Raw genomic sequence first — 25,418 nt, 5'->3', positions numbered from 1 at the left:
ATGAATTACGTAATTACAATTAAATTACTTCCCACCCTATTCCCCTATAAACCCACAACCCGCTCCAATAATAAATGAATACAATTAATATAATTATCAATTAAACAATTAATAAAAATTAATTACGAATTAATAATTAGAAATAAATTAATTACCAATACCAATAAAGAAAAAAAAAATACTTAATTACATTACATTACTTGCCACCCTATTGCCCTATAAACCCACAACCTGCTACGGTATTAAAACGCATAATTTACTTTGAAAAAAATTACTAACTTCAAAAAAATGTATACATACATTTAAAAAAACAGTACAATACTTAACAAAAAATATAGAACACATACATATAAAAACAAAGACTTCTGTGTACGTCTTCATTCATCAGGGAGTCCGTCCGGTCCCGATGCTTTCCCCGATGCTACTGACGATAGCGCCTCCCGAACTTCAATGACTGATATGGGGAATCCAATGCTAGATGTTGGTCAAGGGGCAGTGTGGGCAACTCAACTGAGTCCAGGAAAGCGCCTATTTGCTGGGAGTCCCCATGCGAACTAGACGTGTAAAGTATAGAATTGTATCTAGTCATGGCTGCATGAATGTCCAGTTGTGTGCATCGCATATGCCCTAAATCGTCTCTTATAGAATGTATGGGACAGTAAGGATGCTCCTGTCTTATTAGATATGCAAATAGTTTATCTGCCTTATCCGAAGTTGCATGGGTACGTGCTGAGTGAGCTTAAGTAGTTGTGACAAAGCAACTTGTCTAGGAGCTCCAGCCTTTTAGCCTGCATTGCGTCTAGTTGTGCTGTAGCTTCGGGGTGATTGACTGACAAGGATTCGCAGCGAAGGAGTTTTCGCTCGTTTGCGGCCAGTGAGGTATCTAGTTATTTACAAATGTTCCAGGTGAGGTCTAAGCAGTGTCCCCTAGTCGCAACCTTAAAGGCCTCCCATTCTATCAAGAGAGAGCCCGTTTAGCCGGCTATGTGATAAATAATATTCGAACAATGCTGTTTCCAGTAAGTTGCAAAAGGCCTGATCCTTCAGTGCTGCCGTTTGTAACCGCCAGGTATGGATCTTATCAGCATGGTCTGTGGATTATATTCTGAATGTGTGCAGCCAAAATACACGGTATCTTGGATTAGGGGAGGCAGCTCGGTTGAGGCCTGTATGTGATCCAGCCGCACATGCAGGTTATGGACAGGCGAGTAGAAGGAGTATACCCGTGATTTGGGATTGCGTGTATGCCAAAGATCCTTCAAGGACCCATGTCCCAAACAGCTGCGCACTGCTTGTGCATTTGAAGAAGCTGTAGTGCGAGTAAGGGGTGGGAAGAAGCGATCTAGCGAGACGTCTATGATCAAATTGAAATCCCCACCCAAGAGCCACAGGACATCCCTTCAGCAGAATAATAATGTATGGAGGCCACAAAGGAATGTATTCTGCTCTTCGTTAGGGGCATAAATTGACCCCAGTATTAGGTGTTGTCTATTAAGTTTACCCTTTAGGAATACATAATGCCCTATGGGGTCGAGAACCACCTCTTCTTCCCAAGGGATCCCTGCCTACACCCAAATCAATGCGCCTCTAGCCAGGGGGGAGAAATTTGTGCTGTACACTTGTCCTTGCCAGCCGCGTCGCAAACGAGCAGCCTCTAGGCTTGTCAAATTTGTCTCCTGGTGTAGGGCAATACCAGCAGACCTACGCTGTAGATATACGTAAATGGAATACCTGCACGTGGGGGTATGTATCCCTCTTACATGCCAGGTGATGATATCAACGCTTGTCATGGGATAACATTATAACAGTAGAGCTCAGTCAGCAGATATGCAGTGGAAGTGCATACAATGTGGCAGCATGTCACTAAGCATGGCAGTAACTGTCTGGGGAAACCAAATCTTCTATAGCTAAGTCATAGAACTACATAAGAGCGAACCCTTAATTGTAGTTGACCCAAACAGATGTGACCAACCATGGCAACTAACACGTAGTCAGGTGTTGACTCTGAGAGGGGGCGGGCAAGTACTGAAAGGCACCACTTATGTCTTATGATGTCAGGGACTGGGCGTAGTAACTAACAGTTAAGTGCTAAGGAGTTGTGTGCCAAGCGTATGATGGAAGCCAAATCGAAACAGGATGGTCAGATAATGGTGTCCGAGGTTTGAGGTGTGACATCCGGAAGGTACGGCAAGCGAGAGTCAGCGGACCATGCCATTAAGGAGTCAGCATCCCCCTCCCCCCCAGATCTAGATAGAGATGCTGTGTAAATTTAAGGCGGTCTCACAGCCTCAAGAGTTGACACCACGTGCATCCTCCGCCCCTACTTCGATGACTACGCCTGCCCCTCATGTGCACCTAGGGGTCCTCAACTTGTCTAAATGATGCAGCAAATCTAGTTTCCTCCAGCCAGTACCAAGCATCGGAGGTGGAGTTGAAAAAGCGGGCAGTGCCATTCCTGATCCCCCGCAGGTGGGCTGAGAAGAGCAATGAGTAGCACAAGTTGAGATCCCACAGTTGGTGCTTCACATTCTCAAAGGAGGCTCGCCTTTTCTGTACTTCGGTGGTATAGTCCGTGAAGAATGAGACCTTGGCGTTCTAGATGTTGGGCCCTGGATGCCTCCCCACCTCTCTCAGTATTGCGTCTCTATCTCAAAAATATAATAAGCGAAATAGGAAGGGTCGCAGGATAGCCCCAGGAGGTGGTCGCGGGCAACCCGTGTGCGTGTTCCACCATAAATTGGGGGAAAGTATTCCTGGGGAAGCAACTCCTTTATCCAGCTTTCCACATAACCGACTGGGTCCTGCCCCTACGCCCCCTCAGGAAGGCCAATTACTTTCATGTTATTATAACGCGTACGGTCCTCTGCGTCGTCTAGCTTCTCTTCGAGGGTACAGTCGCGGTCCAGCATATCCTGCAGGGTAACAGTGTGGTTGTGTGATATGGGTTGGAGTTCTGCAAGTGTAAGTTCTGCTTTGTGCACATGATCAGTTAATTTCTGATGGTCAGCCCTCGAGGGTAAAGTCTCATGGAATTTTGTCTATCCTGTTCTCAAGAGATGTGCGGGTGTGATCCAGCACTGTGCCAATCTTTTCTACAGCTGCCAGTACTGAATCCAGTTTGGCTGAGAGAGCAGGACGTTGAGATTTTACTGCCCCACCGGATGACCCTTCATCCGTGACGTGGGACGGCGTACCCTGGTGGGCGGCAGAACGGAGACGGCCCATCGCTAGTTGCTATGCACTGGGCACAGGGAGTAAACGGTGTGGTGCTCCTGATTGCTGTGACTAGGAGGGGGAGACTGCTACCAAAAATGAGTGCTCCACTTGAGTCCAAATAAGCAGTGTGGATGTTGCTGCACCAGCTAGCCTGTTATACCATGTCAGGGAGCTCTTGTGATCAGGGGGATCGCAGGTGAGACTGGTCAGGCCCGAGGTTACGGTGCTCCGTCAGACCACGAGCTGCAGCAAAATCCAATGGAGGGGGCAGAGGGGAGATGCCCAGATTTTGCCCCGTCAGATCCCACATGTCGGCCCTGTGATCATTGAAAAGTAACCATGATGTGAAGCCGGGGGGGGGGAATGACGCCCCCTCCCCCCCCCACGTGGGTAAGTCACTCACAATCTTGCGTGGCTCCAGAGGGAAAGAAGGGTCTATAGTTCAGCCATGCTGCGGCCCAAGAAATGTCCCTGGCATCTATCGATGCAGGCTTGCGTCACATGTGCAACCGGGGAAAGCCAACAGGAGGGCTCGTGAGGGCAGGCCCAGATTAGCAGGGCGCCCCCAATGAAAAGTGAGCCCTGAAAGCAGAAGCCGGTCGTAGCCTCAGTGGTGTCCCGAGAGCCCCACAGTCTGCGAGTGATGGGAGGGGGAGCAGCCTGGGCCCGATACGACACCCGTGATGTCCTTACACAGAGAGAATGGGGTCCTCTCTACTAGCGCTGCCTCAATCAGCAGCGCAGAGGACGTGCTGCCTGTCCGCCACCAGTGTCGCACCTACAGAGGGGACTTAGGCCCGATCGACCCCCCTCCTCCCCCAGTTGCCTGCCTTAATGGTGTCCCAGGAGCCCTACAAGTTTATGGATGACGGGAAGGGAAACAGCCTGGGCTCGTTGCGACCCCACTCTGCCCTTATTTAGTCATTTGCATGCCGCTCAAATGGAATGGAAGTCCTCTCCACCAGCACCTCCTCGGTCAGCAACGCAGAGGACCAGATGTCTGTCCACCATCTTTGTCGCACCTATCTAGAGAGCCTAGGCCCGATCGACCCCCGGGCCCCGTCTCCCTCAGTCAACTGCCGTGTAAGCGCCTGCCGGACTCACCTCCTTAGGCGGCGGTGGGTCCAAGCCCAGCAGGCCCCTCAAAGCGGCACCTCCCTTCAGCAGCGGGCACCACAAAGCAGGCGATCGGACCGGAAGCCGGCCGCCTGTCCGCGATCCTCTAGCTGTCACTCCGTCACAGGCCCACGCAGCCAGCTGCAATCTCCAGATCTCTCCTATGACGGGCCGGCTCATGACGGGAAGTGAGGTACCTGCAGTTTGCTAGACTCCCTCGCTCGTCATTCGCTTTGGGGACTTCCGCCCTTGCCTTGGCCAGCGTCCCACTCAGGTACAGGTGAGTGAGCGAGGTGGTGTCAACGCGATGGAAACGTGGGTTGGGTCTTGGGCTCCAGCGTGGGGGAAGGTCGCACCCCGGATTTCACAGCCAGTGATGGGCCCTCAACCTCGGGAGCCTGCCGCTAGACGCAGTAGGTGTTGCACAACGCCCACCATGCCGGAGATGCTGCTACAACAGGTATGACACAGCGATGATCAGGATAAACAGGGGATCAGGCACGTAGCAAGCACAAGGCGCATCCGCCATCTTGGACACCTAACCACACCCCCGCCAGAAGGAACTGTTATGCTGCCATGAGTAACCGCCATTGGACTGACTTCCTTGTTGTGCTAGCCTGTGGCCTGCTTGGATGCAGATGGACAATTCGCTACAAGGACCCTGCTGTGCTGGCCTGCTGCCTGTTGCCTTACTCCTTTCGTGCCCCAATGCTCTCCAGGGGTTGTGGACCTTGCCTACCCTCCCCCTGTTAATGTGAGAGGTTTCAAGCGGCTCAGCAGGGGTCCCTTTCAAACTGCCTAAAACTTGACTGTGGGACTCATGAGTCCGGCCTACCTAAACTGTTCCCCCCCCCCCTTGAGGACTCTCAAGGGAGGAAGGTGCGTGTGGTGCACCTTTTACCAGGAGTTGGGGGGGGGGGGGATCAGCAACAGCGAATGGTGAGTGCCTGGGGCCAAGAAGACTCGGTGTGTACCACCCCGTGTTCTGAGTGTGAGACCGTGTGTGGTGATCACCGCCGTGGAGAGTGTAATCCCATGCGCTTAAAAAACATTCGGCCCCTGCAGGAACATTTTTATAGAGATATAAAAGTACGTACACGCAGTGCAAAATATAGCCGTAAAAGTAGTCTAGATTGTCATTTAAAGCCATTGCATGCACATAAAAGCAACATCTCAAATACTACCCAGATAGTATGAGATGTCTGATCAAGCATTATTATTTAAAAACATTAATTCAATCAGTACACAGTACCATTATCAACGTACACAGTACCATTATCAACTAAAGTTCTATATCCAGTAAGCAGAAAGACTGAAGTCTATTTCATAGGAGACCATTTTCCCCAATGATTCCAAGGTGCATACGTACTGTGTAAGACTTCTGTCATAAAGTGCATGTGTTTTACTGTCCAGATATTAAAATAAATAATATTCCCTTAGTCTAAAAAGGCCTTCAATTGTTGAGCATATAATTTCAATATATACTACATTATAAAATTGATATACCGTGTTTTACTGGGCACCTAATAAAATAAATACTGTTCTCTTAATCTAAAAATGCCTTCAGTTGTTGAGGGGCAGGCAAATTCAATGTAAAACTGTGTAAAACATAGACCACATCATCAGTGTACCAATCTCCCACAAATCCAAAAATCTGATACTAGATTTTACAAACTCCTTGGCTGCTATGTTCATAAATTTGACTGTTTTACATTCCAAGTGTACAGGAGCTGCCCTCAAAAATGTCAGCAGGTCGACATGAACTAACTTGCAACATTCTCAATGTAGGTCGTAGTAGTCTTCGTCTCTGTACTATCAATATTGGGGAAACGCACAGCAAGGGTTTGTTTGTTTGGCCACAAAGCCGACATTCTGTAGTTTTCCATTGCTATTTCCATGAGGGTGAGTGGTCCTTTAATGCAAACACGCTAAGTTGTAGTAGTAGGAGGTCATGTTTCTTATGCCTTGAAAAATGCGCTTTTAAATTCGGCAGGGAACACCAAGGTACTTAGGAGAGCAAAATCGCCCAGGCATGGCTATTACTTGCTGCTGCTACCTTATCTATGGCAAAGGATGATTTTTTGACAGCTTTATTTGTAATGAGTTTAAAAGTGGCGTAATCCATGGAGGTGTGCCAAGCATCTTCTAGATGCAATTAAGCGATTTAGTCCTGTCATTCTGCGCACACAGATCTTGAGGGCCTGCCTTTCTATTTCCACTCAGCACTGATGTGCAAGGGAATTTGCTTTGGCTTCTCTAGTTCTCCAGCACAATTTTACCAGGTTAACAATAAAAAAAAAAAAAACATTAGCTTCACAAAGAACAGAACTGCATAAACATTAACCACAAGCTCCACATCTGTAAAATCAGTCAATCTGTTATGCATTAGTGATATGGCTTGCCCAATTTAAGTATCTCAACGAAGCAAACACTATTTGTTCACGTGTATCAGATCTAAAAACATGTTGTAGCACAGTACAATGATTAAATCCCAGAATACGATAAATCTGAATAATCCACTTTGAGCGGGGTAAGAGATGTTTTCTTAACTGAGGGATAGAAGGGACACTCATCCACTGGACCATTTACCCCTTTCCATTTTGCAGTTAGTGAATTAAAAGGAAGAATACCGATTCTAAAACGAAAATATAATGTTCTAGCTTTATTGGGTGTAATCTTATCCATACAGGACTTTTATTCTGGGAGGGGTTTTTGGGCCAAAAACCTTTCTATTATGCCATCAGATTGAGCACCCCGCCAGATTTCAGTTACAACATGCACCCAGTAATTCCTCTTGATCTGAGCAGCCACGTTGCTGGCCAGATTTTCTGTCTCTTCCCACATTTCAAACATATGTAACCCACTACAAAGATTCTCAACCGCCTTTAACCAAGGCGTGGAACGATTAGTGTATAATGCAATCAATTCTTTCAGTGACATCCTATACAAAGCTAATTCAGGGGTGGACCAGACTCTGATCCAATATTTTATCATCCTTAGGTGGGCAGTGTGATCAACCCCTTGTAAATTCAAGCCCCCCTCAACGTAGTCATTGATGTGTAGTACTTGGTAAATTGAGCAGGTATCTTAAAAATATATTTTCCATGCGACGTAGGGGGCTAATATCACAAAGACCCCACATTTCAAGCCTCATACAAAGCACCACCTAGCGCAACTCCTCTATATACCTCTAATACCAGGTACAATACCCTACTTGAAGTACATCTATATTTTTTAGGATGACTGATCAACGATGTTGCAGCAGTGATGGACTTTTTAAAAGTAGCAGCTTCCATGACAGTTTGTCTGACAATCTCACACCTAAGTAAGCAAAACGTCTTACCTGCTCAATTGGGGTGCTGTCAACATTCATCTTGCCTTTAAATGCATGGTGGGGATTCAGGGCCATAAATTTGGTTTTCTCTGCATTTACTTCGAGACCTCGTTTTACAAAATGTATGAAATTTACCCAGCAATACCTGGGGACCCATTGGGGTATGTGAAACGAGAAGGGCGTCATCAGCAAAATAGCAGAACCAGGGTGCTGACATTTGCTGATTTTGGAGCATCATGTTGACACCTAGTCAGCCAATCCAGCAGCCCATTTATATATAAGCTAAATAGGGTAGGGGCTAATATTGCACCCATATATTGTGTCTTTGCTGCGGCATCATAAGTTTTCCGTAAAACACGCTCATGTTTTTTACATCGCTTCTTTTCTGCCAGTAGTGTGTCATTAAACCAGGTAGCCAAGGGCTGGTTCCTTGTTCTGCAAGGCCTAACATGAATAAAATGATCCAGGGCTGAATTTAACCATGCTTTAGTTATAGACTTTGCCCGTTTCATGTTGGAGTCTAATTGAGGAGCATTCACCACAATATTGCTAGAAAAGGTAGAAGGTTTCAGTTTATACCACTGCATTCTCATAGTAGGATTGACTGTGATAGTTTTATCTACTGTGGGGATATCAATGTTCATCGGCATAGACTTTAGTATTTGATGTAGTACGAAAACGGCTAAGCGTACTTACATGAAATTTGGCAGGATTATACATCATGGTGCACAGATGATGATTTTTGGGTGCTGTAGTTAAGTAGTGGTAAGTAGTTTTAAAATTGTAACGCACTTAAACTTAGTGATATCTGTCACAGTAGTATTTTCATGGAATTTCATAAAATTTAGTGAAACCACATGGCTGTAAACTTATTTAAAAATCTCTCTCTCTCCCTCTCTTTCGCTCTCTCCCCCTCTCTCTCCTTCCCTCCCTTTCCTATTATCACTTTAAAAAGTGGTAATATGTAGGGACCTACAACTTACCTATATTTAAAGCCCCAACACTGAACACAGCCATAGTCTAGTAGAAACAGTGTGGCTGTCTTTTCAGTCTCTAAAAAGAGTCATTACCCAATTATATACTGCCTAGTCATCGCCATGTACCACAGTATACGGCAAAGTTACTGTGCTATACTTTGGCCGAAATTATAACTTAGGCCTAGCTATATTATTGGATTGCAGTACCCTTGCAAACTCATGGTGTTGCACAGGCAACGCAATACATGAGTCAGATTACAAACCAATGCAAGGCCACCATGCATGGCCCTGCGTTGATTGGTAAATCTGGAGAAACACAAGGCAGTGCAATCCGCTGGTTTGCATTACTCTGCATACCATAATATAGATTTCTGCTAAATTCCACATACGCCACGCCATTCCACTATATGCTACTTCACCCTATGTGAGTCCACGCCTCTCCACAGTACGAGACTCCACTGTTTGCAACTACGCTCTTACACTGTACGCACTTACACGTCACCACTCCAGCCTATGTAACTCCACTGTACGCAACTCTACTGGACGCTATTACTATATGCTATTGCACTGTATGCCACATCACTCTACGTTATTCCACTGTATGCCACTCCACTCTCTAACACTCTACTGTATGCTATTCCACTGTATGCCCTTCCACCTTATGCTGCGCCACTTCAATGTGTGGCACTTAATTCTATGCCACTTCATGCTATACTTTTCCATTGGACTCCACTCTACTGTATGCTATTACACTCTGCCTCAATCCACTGTAATCCAGATTGATACTCTGGAATCAGAATGATTAAGTCATGAGTTTTGTATTGTTAATTCAAGAATTTTTCATAGGCCAGCATGTGTTTCACGACAACATGTCGCTCCTTCAGGGCCCAAGGATATGTACTTCAATATTGCTATTGATTGAACACAGCATTGATGCAACCAAATTATACAGCTATATTAAACATATAGATCAGAGAGAAGAAAAAGCACAAAGAGAACAGTAAGACCACGAAAAACTAAAACTCATGAAGCTACGAGAGAGAGAAAGACGGTCGGTCTAAACTAGGAAAAAATAGATGAGATCAAAGCTGGTGACATTATTGCCTAGGTATATTCAAGGAGTGTCAGTCAGTCATATTCGCTTTATTCGACAGTATAAGTCATCAAAGCACATGTACAAAACTTAAAAAACATAACCGTTAGTTAATTATACATTCGAATACACTCTGCTAAAAGAAGTATAAAATCCATTAAAAGTCCATTAAAAACATTGAAGTGATAACACTGGGCGTTTAGCACTTAAACAATTCTGAATAGTTGTTAAATGTATAATATCTATTACCACTTATTCTACAGTATGTGTGGCACTTCATTTAACATGTAATCTAGTTCAGATGAACTATGAAATCAAACAAGGATCTGGTAGCATTTTAAAAACCACACATAAAAGCATAACCTGCCCTCTACCCAACTGAGATGATTTCAGATCTAATAGACCATGCCCAGCCTAAAAACTTTGCCAGAGCAATGACAATGGGTATTGTTGTTTCGGAACGCAGAAATATGATAGAGACTACTAGCCGCAGATTCCTTCACGTAGAATTATCCCCAGGCGCGAGACTGGATCCGGAAACTTTTGCCACGGCATCCCTGCGTGCCGGGGGCGTGGCGACATCACGTGACTCCGCCCCGACGCGCCTAAGTCAGTTTTTTCCTTTTCCCCGTGCAACGCGGATCCGTTCCTTGCTGCGGGCCTGTTTCAGGCCCCCCTTTCTTCCATTCTTTTTTGGTGGGAGCAGTGTGCGAATGCATTCGGGCTTTAAACTTGCACGTTTTGTGGGTGTCTTATGCATGTGGTGTTTGGGGGAGGATCACGGCACCTCGGGTTGTGCGGCGTGCCAAAAGTTGAAGTCGTGGCGGGAACGCCGCATGATACTTCTCTCGGCACGTCTCTCCAGGTCGACGTCCTCCCCTCGGCCTGCTTCGGCGGACGGTTTCAGCTTCGGCCGTGGTCGTCGTCCTCGCCTTTATCCGAAGTCACGTGAGCGTGACTCCCCAGTGGGTAAGTGTCGCAGTTCATCCCCGGGGGCTGGTTCTCGGCCTACTGGGGGCGTGGACTCTCGGCAGATGATGCGGCCCGCGTATCGTCCTATCCACCGTTTCCCGGTATTGGGGCATCGAGAGTCCAGATGGAGACTTACGCGGTGGCTTTGCAGGCCTGGCTGGCGTCTCCTCCTCCTTCCCCATCTGGGGCGTCGGTGGATCCATCGCCTCGCGCAGGACCCTCCGCGGCGCCGCCGGTAGCTCCAAACCCGGCGCCGATTGGGTCGGATCCAGGCTTGGAGGATGTGGTACTGTTGAGGTGCAGCTCCTCTGGGGCACCTCCTTCAAGCCACGGCGTTTCTGCCTTGCCGCAAACCCCCGTGGGGGTCCCTGTGGTGTCGCGGGAGGTCGCCGGGGCTCGGGTCGCATCCCCGAGCCCCTCTCGGTCCCTTGGCAGGGTGGTCCTGTCCAAGGGTCCAAGGTAGAGGTGACGCCGCTACGGCGCCGGAAGCAGTGAACCGTGCGTAGCCACAGGGGTCAGTGGCCCATCCTTGTCCCGCTCCGGGTCGAGGGCAGACCCCTCGTCCTTCTCCCGGCCCCTCTTGTACCTCCTCACAGGCGGCTGCCTCGTTGGAGGGCGAGTCGGAGGTTGTATCATCCCTGGCGCCGCCACAGGGGTTGCCGGGTGACCTTCGCCTTCTTCTGAACCGCGGCCGGCGGTGAACTTCGGGCCCCTCCCCTGGCCCATCCCGTTCCCCCACGCAGGTGGTTGCCTCAGCGGGGGTCGGGCCAGCGCCGGTCCGGGGTCAGTGCGGCTCCAGCTCTACTCCGGTCCCCGCTCCGGTCTCCGGTGCGGGGTGACTTGGAGGTCTCTTGCCCGTCCACGCCGGATGGCGCTGGTGTCCTGCCTCAAGCGGCGGATTCCACGGCTCTGCAGAGGGGTCGTACGGCGGATTCGTCTTCGGACACTCGTTCTTCTCCAGAGGTAGGCTGCATTTTGGTGTCGTCCTCCCCGGAGACTGGTCACCGTGTGGTGTCTTTTTCACCGGCGTCGAAGGGTGGCTCCCTGCCCTTTCTGCGGTAGGGGTGTCTGTCGGAGGAGCGGCAGGTCCCTCATTCTTCGGCACCTCCTGGCTTGCAGGTCTGGCCCTTGTCCGCCCCGCTTGGCCTCGGACGGCCGCCTTAGTTTGCAGCCATCGCCCACAGAGGAGTTGGTTTCTCCACCGCGGGGCCCTACGGATGCGGGTGCTGCCTTCACTCACGCGGTGTCCACGGCTGTGGGCATCCTACGCATGGACGACACGGTGGCTTACTTTCCAGCAGACCATCTGTTGGAGGTCCTCCACCAGGGCTCTGGTGGGAGAGAAATCTTGCTTCCCTTTGAAGGTTCGCTTGGAGGGGTCTTGCCTCCGGGGACCCGGTGCCTCCGCATCTTCTACATCGGCACCTTCCGACGCCGCGTGACCCGGCGTGCCTGTCCGTTCACCCCTCAGCCGCCAGTCCCCTTCTGCGGACTGCTTTTCCCTCCCTACCCCTTCGTTGGTTCCGCCGTCCAGGGAGGCCCGCTGGCTGTCCACTTGGGGACGCAACATTTGTGCCTCGACCAGCGCGGCCCTGCGGGCCCTTAACACCTTGTGTGTGCTGGCTAGGGCCTCCTCCTGTTTGTGGGACTCGGCTCAGTCTCTGGGGTCTGCAGCGTCCCAGGAGTCTGCTCCGGTGGATTTGCGGCACCATGCGTTGGATGGCCGGGAGCTGGCGGTGTTTATTCTCCGCTCCGCTCTAGACATCTCTGAGGCGCTGGGTCGGGCCATGGCTTCCTCAGTCGCTCTCCGTCGCCATGCTTGGCTTCGGGACGGCTCCTTCCCCGAAAATATTCGGGAGAGGCTCATTAATCTCCCATTTGATGGCAGTCTGTTTCATGCCCCGGCCGACTCCGCCATCCAGAGGCTCTTGGCAGGGCTCCGTCCCCTCCTCAGTGACTTCTGAGTTAGGGTTTCCTTTAGGTCTTCTTAGGCCGGCGGGTATGGTTGTGGAGTATGTTTTTCTGGCCGATTACGTCCTTCCTTGGGACTTTGGCATTGTTGGCTGCTGGACAGCCCCTTGTTGCTGTTGTGTGTGAGTTCTGCAGGAGTTCTTACGTAGACTTGGCCCTGAGATTGGGCCTTCTGCTTTGCTTGGGCTGCTGTCAAGCCTGTTGCGGGGATGTTCTTGTTTTTTCCCTGTTGTTCTTTTGTTTCTTCCTCTGCTGCAGAAGTTCTTCCAAAGAGGGTTCCCCTATATTGGGACTTCACGTGCCCTATGTGGGGCTATGGTAGATGTCATATGGCTTATGCTCTGCTGGAGGGTTCTGGTTGCCTTCGGGTACCTGTTCCCCTTGGTGTTTCCATAGGTTGTTTTGCTCCTGAGGTCGTGTGCACGGCCACTCGTGGTGGTGGTCCGGGCCTTTCCTTCTCTCCCTGCTTCCGTTCTGTGGTCTGGGATGTCCCTTACTAGGCGTTGCCTACTTGGTCTCCCTCGGGCCTTGAGCTGTTCTTCTTGCTTCTGGCCTTGACTGCCGGCATTGTTCTGGCTGACAGGCTGCTCTCCATCTGGAGTAGGCTCGTCTTCTTCTCCCTAGTTTCCTTGGGCTCTCTAGGCTTCTTCTTCTTCCATCTTCCTGTCTTGGCATTTGACGGAAGCGGTGCTGCCTTATGTGGGAGTGCGGTGCTTCAGCCTATTAGCCCTTGCCCTTCTTGGTTCCTCTGCTGTGGGTGTACGAGTCTCTTCTGCCTTCTTTCCCTCCTAAATCCTGTTTGGGTTGGTGGGGTTCTGGTTGTGGGGGTTCCCTTAGCGTGGCAGGGGCGAGGTTCTACCTAGTCCACAGATCTGGTCCCCTATGGGGCCCTCTGCTCTGCATTGGCTGGTGGGGTCCTTTCGCAGACCCTCCTTCCCCAGGGGTATTGCTAGGGTATCTATTCTACGTGAAGGAATCTGCGGCTAGTAGTCTCGATCAGATGTACGAGTTACTTACCTTTGGTAACGATGTATCTGGTAAAGACGATTCTAGCCGCAGATTCCTTCACGGCCCGCCCTTCCTCCCCTATTCTGCGAGGACCCTTGGGTTGGCCTTTGGTACTCGCCTCCTGATGGGGGCTGTGTTTCCTGTGAGTGCCTTCCTTGTTCTTGTCAGGTGGCTCCGGCTGGGGGCGGTTCCTTCCTCCCTTGATTCTTTGCAGGATGGAGTTTCAGTGCGCTGGTGCCCTGCTGCTCTGGCTACTCCAGGTTTGGGGGGGGGGATTGCTCTATCCCAGTCCTCCCTCCCTTCCATTGCTGTCCTCTGGTTTGGGGATCCTCTGGCCATGTCTTGCCCTTGTCCTTGTGGGTGGTTGCCCTCTAGTTTGGGGTGGCTTGGTGGTTGGTTGTCCCTGTCCGTCTTGGGACTGGTCCTTGCTCAGGTTGAGGGGGGTGGGCTTCCTCCGTGTGCCATGACTTATGCCTGTTCTTCCCTACAGGGCACAGGGATGGGAGGTTGTCTGTGTGGCCAGGGTGGCTGCACAGGTTTATGCTTGTTCTTCTTCTTTCTCCTTTCCCTGCCCTTGGGGTCTGCGGTGTTGGCACTACCCTGGTGGTGGTGTTAGTTACCGCTTCTTTCTAACTTTTCTGCTTTTCGCACACTGTTCCCATGCTCTCACAGTTTTTTTATCTGGTGATTCTGCGTTGTGGAGTCGTGTGATGCCGCCACGGCATGCAGGGATGGTGTGGCAAAAGTTTCCGGATCCAGTCTCACGCCTGGGGATGATTCTACGTGAAGGAATCTGGGGCTAGAATCGTCTCTACCAGATACATCGTTACCGAAGGTAAATAACTCCTACATCTAAGTGCCGTTGCATTGCTTCTACAAATATGGGTCAGCCACAGGCGACGTGGAGCAGCGTAGGCTGGGCATGCAAACAGTAGATAGGCTAGCGACTCAAGAGGTGCATGGCAGGCTGGACACAAAGCAGAGGCCTGCGCTTCCCATTTGGCCGCAAAAGACCTTACTGGCAGGGTACCCACTCTTAATTGGAAATAGAGCTTCCTGTCATATGGTTTGGTTATTATGTCCCAGTATGGTTCCAGGATTTGTAAAGGCTTCATATTCAGAAAGTAACCAGTTAGTGATAAGGAATCACTGTTCCTAATGATATCTGTCACCCAGCACTAGTATCTTTCCTTTAGCAAATCTTTAGCTGGAAACGGGTTGCTTTCTGGATTTTCCCACAATGTAACCATGCCAATATTGGGGAGCATAATTCAGATTTCTTGCAACCATGTGACTTTTTGATGGCGGTCTACTCTGATTAAATCCTTCAGGCCATCAGCGTAAGCTCTTAGTTCCGATGTTACCCATATCCTCCGCCAATGTAGCAGGGGACGCAGTTTGGCTATATCGGCCATAGATGTTATTTCCTCCCTCGATTAGTTAATAGCAGGATGCATTCTCTGAGGGTCCATGGTAGGGTTAGTACCGAGCCTTGAGGTGAGCTCGGGGGAAGGTCAAACAGGCAGAGAGGGGGGGAGGCACGACGAAGAGTCCAGACTCCAGACCATCACCCGCCCGAGGGTCTGCCAAAGGATCAACCAGGGGGGAAAACCTGTTGGTACAAGCGACAGCAACACCCAGAAGCTGGAAGTTATCGCTTGTGTTCTTATCAAGAGCCTAACTACCCTCCCCCGTGTTGGTAATCACAATCTTTCTGGCTACTGGGCTGCCACCTCCAATCGGCTTGTGAAACATAGCACGGATTGTTAACTTACGACCCGGGCTATGGTTTGATGAACATAAGGGGCCTTTGGGTAATTCGGTGGTTAAAGCCTGTGCAGATGTATCATCCTCTAAAATGCCCTCACACTCGGTGATGAGTGTGTCTATTCTATCCAGAACATAATTACTTCCTGAATGGGACTGTTGCTGTGTTGGGATTTTGGTCTGCCTAACCTTCTTTCCCCTGGTATCCCTACCAGCAGTACCCCTGCCCCGCCCTCCTTCACTCTCCTCCAATAGTTTCCTTTTCCCCATGTTCAGTGCGATAGACAGTAAAAAGGAACAACCGCTCAACTTCACAGGCGTTAAGGTCTAGCTGTATCCGACAATATAAAACTTTAGTCTCTATGCAAACAAAGTCAATGAGCACGTAAATTGGGAACAAACAGGGTGTTCCCCACTAAGCAGCAAATGGGATCAAACCTGGCAGTATGTAGACTGTTTGTGCCATATGCTGCCGCAAAAATCAAGGGGGGGTAACCCTGTCCTGTCTCTTCCGGGCAAGGACGGGCCCGCCCTTGGCCCGGGCTTCTCCCGGGTGCGGCCCGAGCGCATCCTGCTCCGTGGGATCTCACCAGCGCTGATATAGGCTCTGGTCACTCCTCCCTCGCAGCTGGCTGTGGGTGGGAGACTCGCATTGCACTCTGGGACTTGGAGTCCCACCAGAGTGAATGTCCAGGTGATAGCACACGCGGTGAAGGAGGGAAAGTGCCCCTGAGGTTTGCAAGGGACAGGAAGCACAGCGAAGAACACAGCCCCTCCTGGAACCAGCAAAGATGCAGAAACTGCCCCACAGAGGTTCGGCGTTCCAAGGATTCAAGGAGTGATATCTGGGTGATAAAAATAATAACGAGCAGCACTGGGTGTTAATAACAAAACCTAAATGCAGTATAAGGCTAGGACATCACGCAGACACCAGAAAAACATGCAGAGAACCACAAAAAGCCGATAGACACTAAATGCTGCGCCTACGCAGTTACATGTAAGATCATAAACAAGCAAAGTGCACCAGGGGTGTTGATTATACAAAGGAGAAACGGAACCAGTCTGAAGGATACACTTTACACAATTCTAGCTAGAAACGTAAGACACAAAGTGGGTGTTAGTAGAGAGACCAGAAGATACTTAATTGTATGATCATACTACTATGGCAATCTTTAACACTTGTCATGGTACGGAAAAGAAATAACAATAATCTTGATCCTAAAACTGAGCAATTAATCACTGTTTTATCAACAGGTCATGATTTTAATTATAGCGAAAAGAGAACCAATTTCATAAATAGACACGGTGTGAAGGTATAGGCCACATAGTGCAGTACTCACATTATGAACAGCCAAATTTCGTATTTGAATGATAGGATGAAGATTAGCACCACAGTTATCTAAAAAAAAAAGTACAAATGTAAGGAAAACCCTATTTAGGGATGACATTCCGTTTAAGGTGATAACCTAATGCTGCTCGTTATTATTTTTACTGCTCAGGTATCACTCTGTGAAATACTTGAGTAACAATGTCAAGCGCTTTGACCTCATCTACATTTTCCTATTTTTCACCCAACGTTTCTGTTTCTCTCTTAGCTACATGAATTTATTTCGTTTTTCGTGATATTGTTTTGTATGCCATTGAAGAATATTCATGTTTAATTAACAATTTGTTTTCCATTATGTTTTTCCAAAAATGTTTTTTTTGTTTTCTGTTACTGACTGTTCTTCGTGCTCTTTTTTTCTCTATAATCTATGTTTTATATGGTTGTAAAATTTAGTTGCATCAATACTGTGTTCAGTTAACAGCAATATTGAAGTATATATCCTTTGGCCCTGATAAAGTCACAGGTTGTCTTGAAACACGTGTGGGTCTATGAAAAAATCTTGAATCAACAAAAAAAACTCATGCCTAATTCATCATTTTGTTTACGGACTATCAATCTTTTAGCCATAAGACCTCAAAAAACAGTATATGTATGCTATGCCAGCCACTCCACTCTACTCCACACCACTATAGCCTACAAGACTTTACTCCACTCTACACTTTCCCACTCCAGTGTCCTCCACTCTACTATTCATTACTCTGCTACACTTTATCCCACTCTACCATACTCAGCTCCATGGCACTCAACTGTCCGACACTCCACTCCACTGTATACAACTCCACTCTACAGCACTGTACTACCCTCAGTGCCACTCTAGCACTCTACTCCACTCTATGCCCATCTACTCTACACTACTGTACTACACAGTATGACACTTAGCAACACCCCACTCAACTTTACAATATGCTACTCTACTATTTTACACAATACGCCACTCCACTATTTGGCACAGCACTCCATGGCACTCTCCTTCACCCTACTCCACTCTAAAACAGTACTTTTGACAGTCCACGACACCCTACTCTTCTATTCTAAACGCCTGTCCACTGTATAACTCGCTGCTCTAGTCTAAGATACTTGACACCACTATATTAGACACCATGCCACTACACTATATAACACTTTACAACATTCTGCGATACGCCACTTCATTCTACTCTCCTCCACTCTGTTCCAATCTACAATACTTCACTATGACAATAGACTTTACAACACTCTCCTTTACTGTACTGTACAACATTCCACACAAATAAAATCGTCATTCACAAAACTGGACTCCACAATTTGATATACATTTGTATTTAGAATTTATCCACCACCTTAAAAATATTATAGGTAGCAGACCTTGTTACACATGTTATTTCAGCTCGCAAACCAGGTGCTCACCGGGCCCAGGTCTTGTCTGCCCCGAGCCTGGAGACTGGATGGTAGTGTTGGACCTGCAACACCCTGATTTTCACATACACATCCTACAGGTCTAAACGTGCTATCTGTGGTTTGCAGTGAGAGAAGAGCACTTTGTTCGCTGTGCTCCCCTTTGGCCTCACCATTGGCCTTGTGTGTTCACGTAAGGTGGTTGCAGCACATCTTCAGAGGCCAGGTGTTCCATTCATCCCCTGCTTTTGCAACTGACTGTTGAAGGCAGATTCTTCCCAGGCAGTCGACACCCACCTCCAGACTTCGGCGAACTGCTTTACATCGCTGTATTCACTGTCAAAATGCTGAAGTCAGAACTGACTCCTTCGCAAATGCTATCTTTCATCGTAGCCATTCTGGACACTGAGCAGTTTTGCACCTTCCCCTCCTCCCCCGGAGTGAATAGTCCAAGACATCAGGATATGACCCTAATATTTCAGCCTCATTCCCAGGTCTCAGTAATAATGACTCTGAGGCTGCTATGACTGATGGTCTTCTGCACCCTACTGTTAAAGCACACCAGGTAACATGTGAACTCTGCAGTGCGATATGATGGTCTAGTCGGCACAGCATCAGGGGGGCTTCTCAGATCACGTTCAGAAGAATTTTAGAGCAAAAGACCTACAGTGATGGCTGCGAGGTTTTGCTTGGGTCAGTGGCAGATGGCTCCCCTTACTCTGCCCAGAGCTATCAGTGACAGATGCATCGCTCCTGAGTTAGGGAGGTCCTCTGGGAGAGAAGGAGATCAAAGGTATCTGGTCTACTGGAGTTGTGGGCCATCCGCTTGGCATTGAAGGCCTTCTTGTCACTCTTCAATGGGAGGTTTGTACAGATGCTCAAAGACATCACCACTGCCACTGCAATGAACAGCATGGGGTTGGGTTATGGACAATATGGGCCTGATTACGATGGCGGTCGGTCAGACCGCCATTGTATCAGGCACGTGACCGTCCGAAAAATGAGTCGGCTGTCCCACCTGCCCTATTATAATATGACTGCAAGCACTGCAGTTGGAAAGTGCTAATTTTGACTGCGGCTTGTGCTGTGGCCCAGAAAATGGCCTTCAGTTCAAGCCGCAGTACAAAAAAGCACTTTGTGCACATCGATGTACCGTGTACCTGACTCACAATGCTTGGATGTGTGGGGGGGGGGCACCACATGTGTTTCTCCCCCCCCCCCCCCCCCCCCACCCCAAGGCTACTCAGCAAGGGCCCGTGGGGGACGGGGACCCTGCTTGGAGCCCTTAAACTCTGTTTCCGCCTGCCTTTTCATGACGGTAGGGCCGCCGTGAAAAGGCAGTCAAAAAGGGACATCCGAATCCCTATGGCGGTGCCTGGGCAGGCACTGCCTCCATTGTAAGCATAGAATTCAGACCACTGCTTGACGGACTCCTTTAGCCTGTGGTCTTTACCAACCTCTGCTCTCCGACCGCCGGTATTGTAATCTGGCGGTCAGAAAGATGGCCTGGATGTCAGGCGGACCGCCACCAGGCATTCAGTCCTACATGGAAGTGACTGGAACACCATGGGATTTTCCTGATGGTACACCACCTGGTGGGATCTCTAATCTCCAGGGTGGATGAACACAATCGTCGCCACCTAGTGGATCGCGAATGCCAGTTTCACCTAGAAATGGAGCAGGGTCCTTCTGTGAATGGGCTTTGGTTTGATCTTTTTGCCAGCGCCAAGAAAGTGCAATGCCAGCACGTTTACGCATTGGAGTTTCCAAGATTCCTTTTTTTATTTGGGCGACTCAATCTACTGAGAGTTGAACTCGGAACTTTGGTACTCATTTCTGCTGCATCCTCTCCTGCCCAGAGTTGTGAAAAAGATCAGTAAGGAGCATGCCAAAGTCATACTAGTGGCACCGGATTGGGCGAGTCGAATGCAATATTCAGATCTCCTGGGCAAGAGCATCTGTCCTTCGAGCAGGTGCTGCTTTGAGAGATTCTTCTGTTGCTGAAAAAAGGAAGGGTTCCACACCCGAGCCTTCGCAATCTCCACCTCAATGCCTGGAGATTGGGTGGCGACAGCTGAGTGCATTCCACTTTCTTCCAAGTTTGTCGATATCCTCTTGCTAGTTAGGCGTCCCTACACCCAATCAGCATACACCTGCTGTTCGGACATGTTTATAGTTTGATGTGTTGCTCTGCAGAATGGTCCACTTGATGCCAAGTTTCCCAGTGTTGCTTTTTGTGGTGTTCCTAACACAACAAGGCCTTGCTTTGGGCGCTACTAAAGGGTACCTGTCTCTTTTGGCTTTCTTGTGAATGCCAGGTCAGCCACCTTTGTTTAAATCATACATTGTGATGAATTTTTGAATGGTTAGCAACCTATATTTTCACCCTCTCCTTTCATTGTACCTCCCATTTTTAATGTTTACTCCTTTTGAACCGCTGCATCGCTTTCCACTATGGCTTCTCACCTCTAGATAGTTTTTGCCGTTGCCATAACATCAGCATGGCGGGTGAGCAAGGTGCAAGTCCTCTCCATCAAGACGCCATACCCCACACTCTTTCCAAATGTACTGGTTCTGACAACCCGAGCCTCCTTTCTTTTAAAAGGAGTGACTCCCTTCAATGTCAGGCAAAGTGTTACCCTTCACATGTTCTTATCCTTACCTCATCCCTCCAAAGAGGAGGAGAAGAGCTCAATCATTTGAATCCTAAAAGAGCTCTTAGCTTTTACATCGTTTACACCTGGGAACATCGTGTGTATGATCAGCTCTTCATTAGATTCGCTGTGGTTAAAAAGGGCAAGGCTGTGCAGAAGAGGACCGTTTCTTATTGGTTGATGTCCTGCCTCAAAATTTGCTATGCATTGGCAAAGAAGCAGCCCATGGAAGGTTTGCGGGCTCATTCTACCAGAACCTAGGCTGCTGCCACTACATTGGCACAGAGGTTGCCTGTCCTAAATATTTGCCAGGCTACTATGTAGGCGTCACTCTGCACATTCACAAAGCACTACTCTCTGGACAACCAGGTCCATCAAAACGGGCACTTCTCCTGTTCGGTCCTGCAGGACTTCTTGTTTTGAGCCCATTCACAGACCCACCACCATGAGGTACTGCATTGGTATCTATTCAAAAGGTGAGGGATCTACGCTTAGAAATATCTATGAGAAGAACAAGTTATTTACCTTCCGTAACACTCTTTCTAGTAGGTGACCAATTAACCTTACATTTCACATGAATCCCAAAGTGAATAATTCATCTGTACAGAAATGTACTAACGGGCTAAAGAAACTGAAGTGGAACAAAGCCCTTGGGTCAGTATTCGTTCTGTTGCGTAGAAATCCCAGTGCACATATAGGAATCTGTTGCAGACAGTCTGGTGTCACACAAATCGCACAAGTGCCACAATTCCTTTTTTTTTTTTAAATACTTTATTGTTCAGTACATAGAATGTAGGATTTATACATCAATCCACTTAATTAATAATGTAGGAAAAAAGGGGAACACAAATAAACGAAAAACAATCAATTTCACATCGACACCTCCATATGTTGAAGCATAGGCTGCCAAATTTGGATCCCTAATTGTTTCTTCCTCATCAAAACGATACAAACTGAATTCCAAATTAAATACATTGTAAAACTTTGCACGTCACATTTCATATGATGGCGCCGCTGATTGAAGCCACATAGAAGCGACACATAATCGGGCAACAGTGGAAGCCATAAATAAAAGATAACAAAAAGGATAGCAACTCTGAGTGGGTTCAGAACCCTCATCCACACCTACCAACATTATCTCTATAGATATACACACATTAACCCCTGTAATTTGCTATAAGAATTCCGAAATGCTCCTTATGAGCTGTTTTAAGACTATACAATCGAAAAATATATGTACAATATCAGCATTTTCCGCCGAACACCTAAAACATTTCCCATCGTGGAGCCCACCCCACGTCATAATTTTCACAGGGGTATGATATAAATTAAACAAAGTTTTATAATGTTGGGTACATAAATTTGCAGTCAGCATGACTTTGGTGGCCATATCTATTGATTGTTGCACATAGGAACCAGTGTTCCCAAATCCCTCACGCCACTTTGCCTCATGCATATCAATATCATCCCGTTGAGACTCCAACAATATGTCATACAGTGCCCCGATCTTAGCTCGTTTAATCAGGGCCTCTATTAAATCGTTGGGTGTAATAGGCGTGTATCTACAATGTTTGACAATAAAATCGCGAATTTGCAAAAAATTTAAAAAATCATTCTTGGGTAACTCATATTGTTTGATCAAATCTGAGAAAGAAACAATTATCCCTGCCCTATAGATGTCCCATAGACGTCGTATCCCCATAACCCTCCAAATATCCATCTTTAGATCCCAAAATAATGAGGGGAACATTTCCGTAGAGTTGAAAGGCATATAATAACCTATACGACTTATAGATATAATGTTACATATCGCCTTCCAAGCCTTGCGTGCAGCCCAGAATATTTTAAATCGCGTTTTTTTTTAAGTAGCTTGGTTCATAAAACTTGAATAAAGCCTCACTCGCCTGAGTCCCTATTAGCATTTGATATATATTGGGAGCTTCAAATGGTCGCACTTCCATCTCGGTCACCAAATACTGCATATTCTGTAATAGACAAACTAAATAATAAAATGTAAAATTCGGGACCCTCATCCCCCATGACCCAGTGGTAACGACATATATTTTGAAGCACGCCGTGTTTTCTTCTGGCCCCATATAAACCTATCTGCCAGAGACTGAAGTTGTGATAATTGTGATCGCGTCAGCTCTAACGGTACCGTCCTAAAATAATACATTGCTCTAGGGAGAATACACATTTTTAAAACATTACAGCGCCCAACGATTGATAAATGAAGACACTCAACCTGTTCCAGTTGCCTTTTTGTCGATAGTAATATATCTGCCCAATTAACTTCAACGATCTCTTGGAGTGACATCCTAATCTTAATACCAGAGATCTCGCTTCTGGTGTTACACAAACTTCTCCAGAACAAAGTCCCTCAGGGCATACAACCTGGGTTTTAGAGATGTTTAACTTATACCCGGCCACTGCCCCGAAATATAGAGTCTGGTTCTCAATCTCCCTTAATGCCTGCTCGGGATCAGATGTAATTACCGCTATATCATCAGCGTAAGCAAGGACACGCACTTGGTGCCCCCACTACCATTGACTGTATATCATTCGTTGTTTCCAGTATTTGAAGCAATGGGTTTATATAAATAGCAAAAAGTAACGGCGAACAGGGGCATCCCTGCCGGGTTCCCCTAGTTATATATACAAAGGCTGACTCTGTCCCCATTGTACAGATTTTAGTCCGTGGACGTTTATACATGGTTTGAAGCGCTTGCAAAAAACGAGGTCCAATCCCCATCTTTTGCATTGTAGCCCAAAGAAATGACCACGATACGCGGTCAAACGCTTTCTCAGCGTCTAAGAAAATTAAGCCTATATGCTTTTCCAGCAAAGTGCACCCCTTAACAGTCAGAACGAGAAGCAAAAGTTGATATACCCCAGCTCTAAGAATGATTAAACCGGAACTAAGTGTATGTGTGTCAAATAGGCAGAACTATGCTTGTTAAGAAAGGCTGATATTTTGCTTTGAAAGTACAAAACGGCGAGTTGGTTTGCAAACAACTAAATGAACTATGGGAAAAGATAACTTATGGCAGTGAGAAAATGAACTCAAAAGAATTTTGGTCGATATTAAATAATTTGGAGACATTATTTAGTGAAGAATAACTCAAACATCAGTTAAAGTCAATAGTTCACTTCTTCAATTCAATAATCGCAATAATTCTGAAAAACTGCTACTCCATTTCCCTTCAACCCTTCCTTGGTCCATGTGCCGTAGTCTGGATCGGGAATTCAGGAAAGTCCAGTCATTTGCACGTTAATTGCATGTAAACCTCACATAGAGGTGCAGTTGAAAGGAATCTATATACCTTTATCCATTGGAGGAAACCCGGACAATTCAGCTAATGGTACATTAATAGCCATCACATCCTACAATGTGAAAATCATACAAAAAGGCCTCGAAATGAGCTCTGGGTCCACATGGCCTTCCTCAGGTTCTGTTCCTCAACAGACGACTCAGCTTCCACACCCCCACCTTCCAGCTCTGCTCCACCGGCCTCGCCGCAGTGCCCCGCATCCAAAGAGCAATCTCCGGCGGCAGATCGTTCTCCGACCTCGCCGCCAAGACCTGGAACACCCTTCCCACCCACCTACGGCAGACCCAAGACCTGCTGACCTTCAGAAGACTCCTCAAGACCTAGCTCTTCGAGCAGTAGCAGCAACCCCCACCCTCAGCGCATTGAGACCCTCACGGGTAAGTAGTGCGCTTTACAAATACTATGATTGATTGTTCAAATCAAACCTGAGGTTTGGGTTAGATAAGTTAACTCAACTGTGTAACCACGTACTAATAAATGAGCAAGTGCCAGATTCATGGCATTGAGCGATAATTCATCCTATTTTTAAGGGTGAGGATATTGCAGATCTAGTAAACCACCAGCAAATCGCATTACTCATTGTTGAAGCTAAATATTTTGGAGTTCTCCTCCTCAAAAGACCTGGGGAAATTAGCAAACATTAACCACATAGTTCCTATAAATCAAACGGGATTTAGAGAGGTTATCAATCAATCAATCAATCAAAGACATTTATAGAGCGCACTACATACCCGTAGGGTCTCAAGGCGCTGGGGGTGGGGGGGTGCCGCTACTGCTCGAACAGCCAGGTCTTCAGCTTCTTCCTGAAGGAGAGGTGGTCTTGGGTCAGGCGCAGGTCGGTCGGGAGGGAGTTCCAGGTCTTGGCGGCCAGGTAGGAGAAGGACCTTCCTCCTGTAGTCGCTCTTCGGATGCGGGGGACGGCGGCGAGGGCGTGGTTGGCTGATCGGAGGTGGCGTTTGGGAGTTATGGACACAGTATCCAACTTACTCTCTTTCAATTTTAATCGACAAATATAAAATCAATAGAATCATAGCGGCCAATCTAAGGGATAGTAAAGAGGGTATTCTCCATGGGAACAGCAACACAAGATTGGCAAGCTGGGTCACAAATAAGAAGCATGCAAATGAGTGACAGTAAAGACAGCCAGTGGTAAGTAATGGCTCGGCTGTAAGCCCTTCCTTGTATGTTCTTTGTAAGAACACAATATGTTGGTAAGT

General features: G+C 47.7%; 1 protein-coding gene across 3 annotated transcripts in view; it reads left to right on the top strand.

Annotated features, from left to right (window-relative positions):
- Window positions 1-25,418, top strand: part of ZNF592 (zinc finger protein 592) — a 393,935-nt gene that overhangs the window by 320,674 nt on the left and 47,843 nt on the right. The window lies entirely within an intron of this gene.

The sequence above is a fragment of the Triturus cristatus genome, chromosome 3_1 (genome assembly GCF_964204655.1).
Source record: "Triturus cristatus chromosome 3_1, aTriCri1.1, whole genome shotgun sequence".
NCBI classification, from domain to species: domain Eukaryota; kingdom Metazoa; phylum Chordata; class Amphibia; order Caudata; family Salamandridae; genus Triturus; species Triturus cristatus.
The sequence above is the reverse complement of the archived record's forward strand: the minus strand, read 5'-3'. Positions and strand labels throughout refer to the sequence as shown.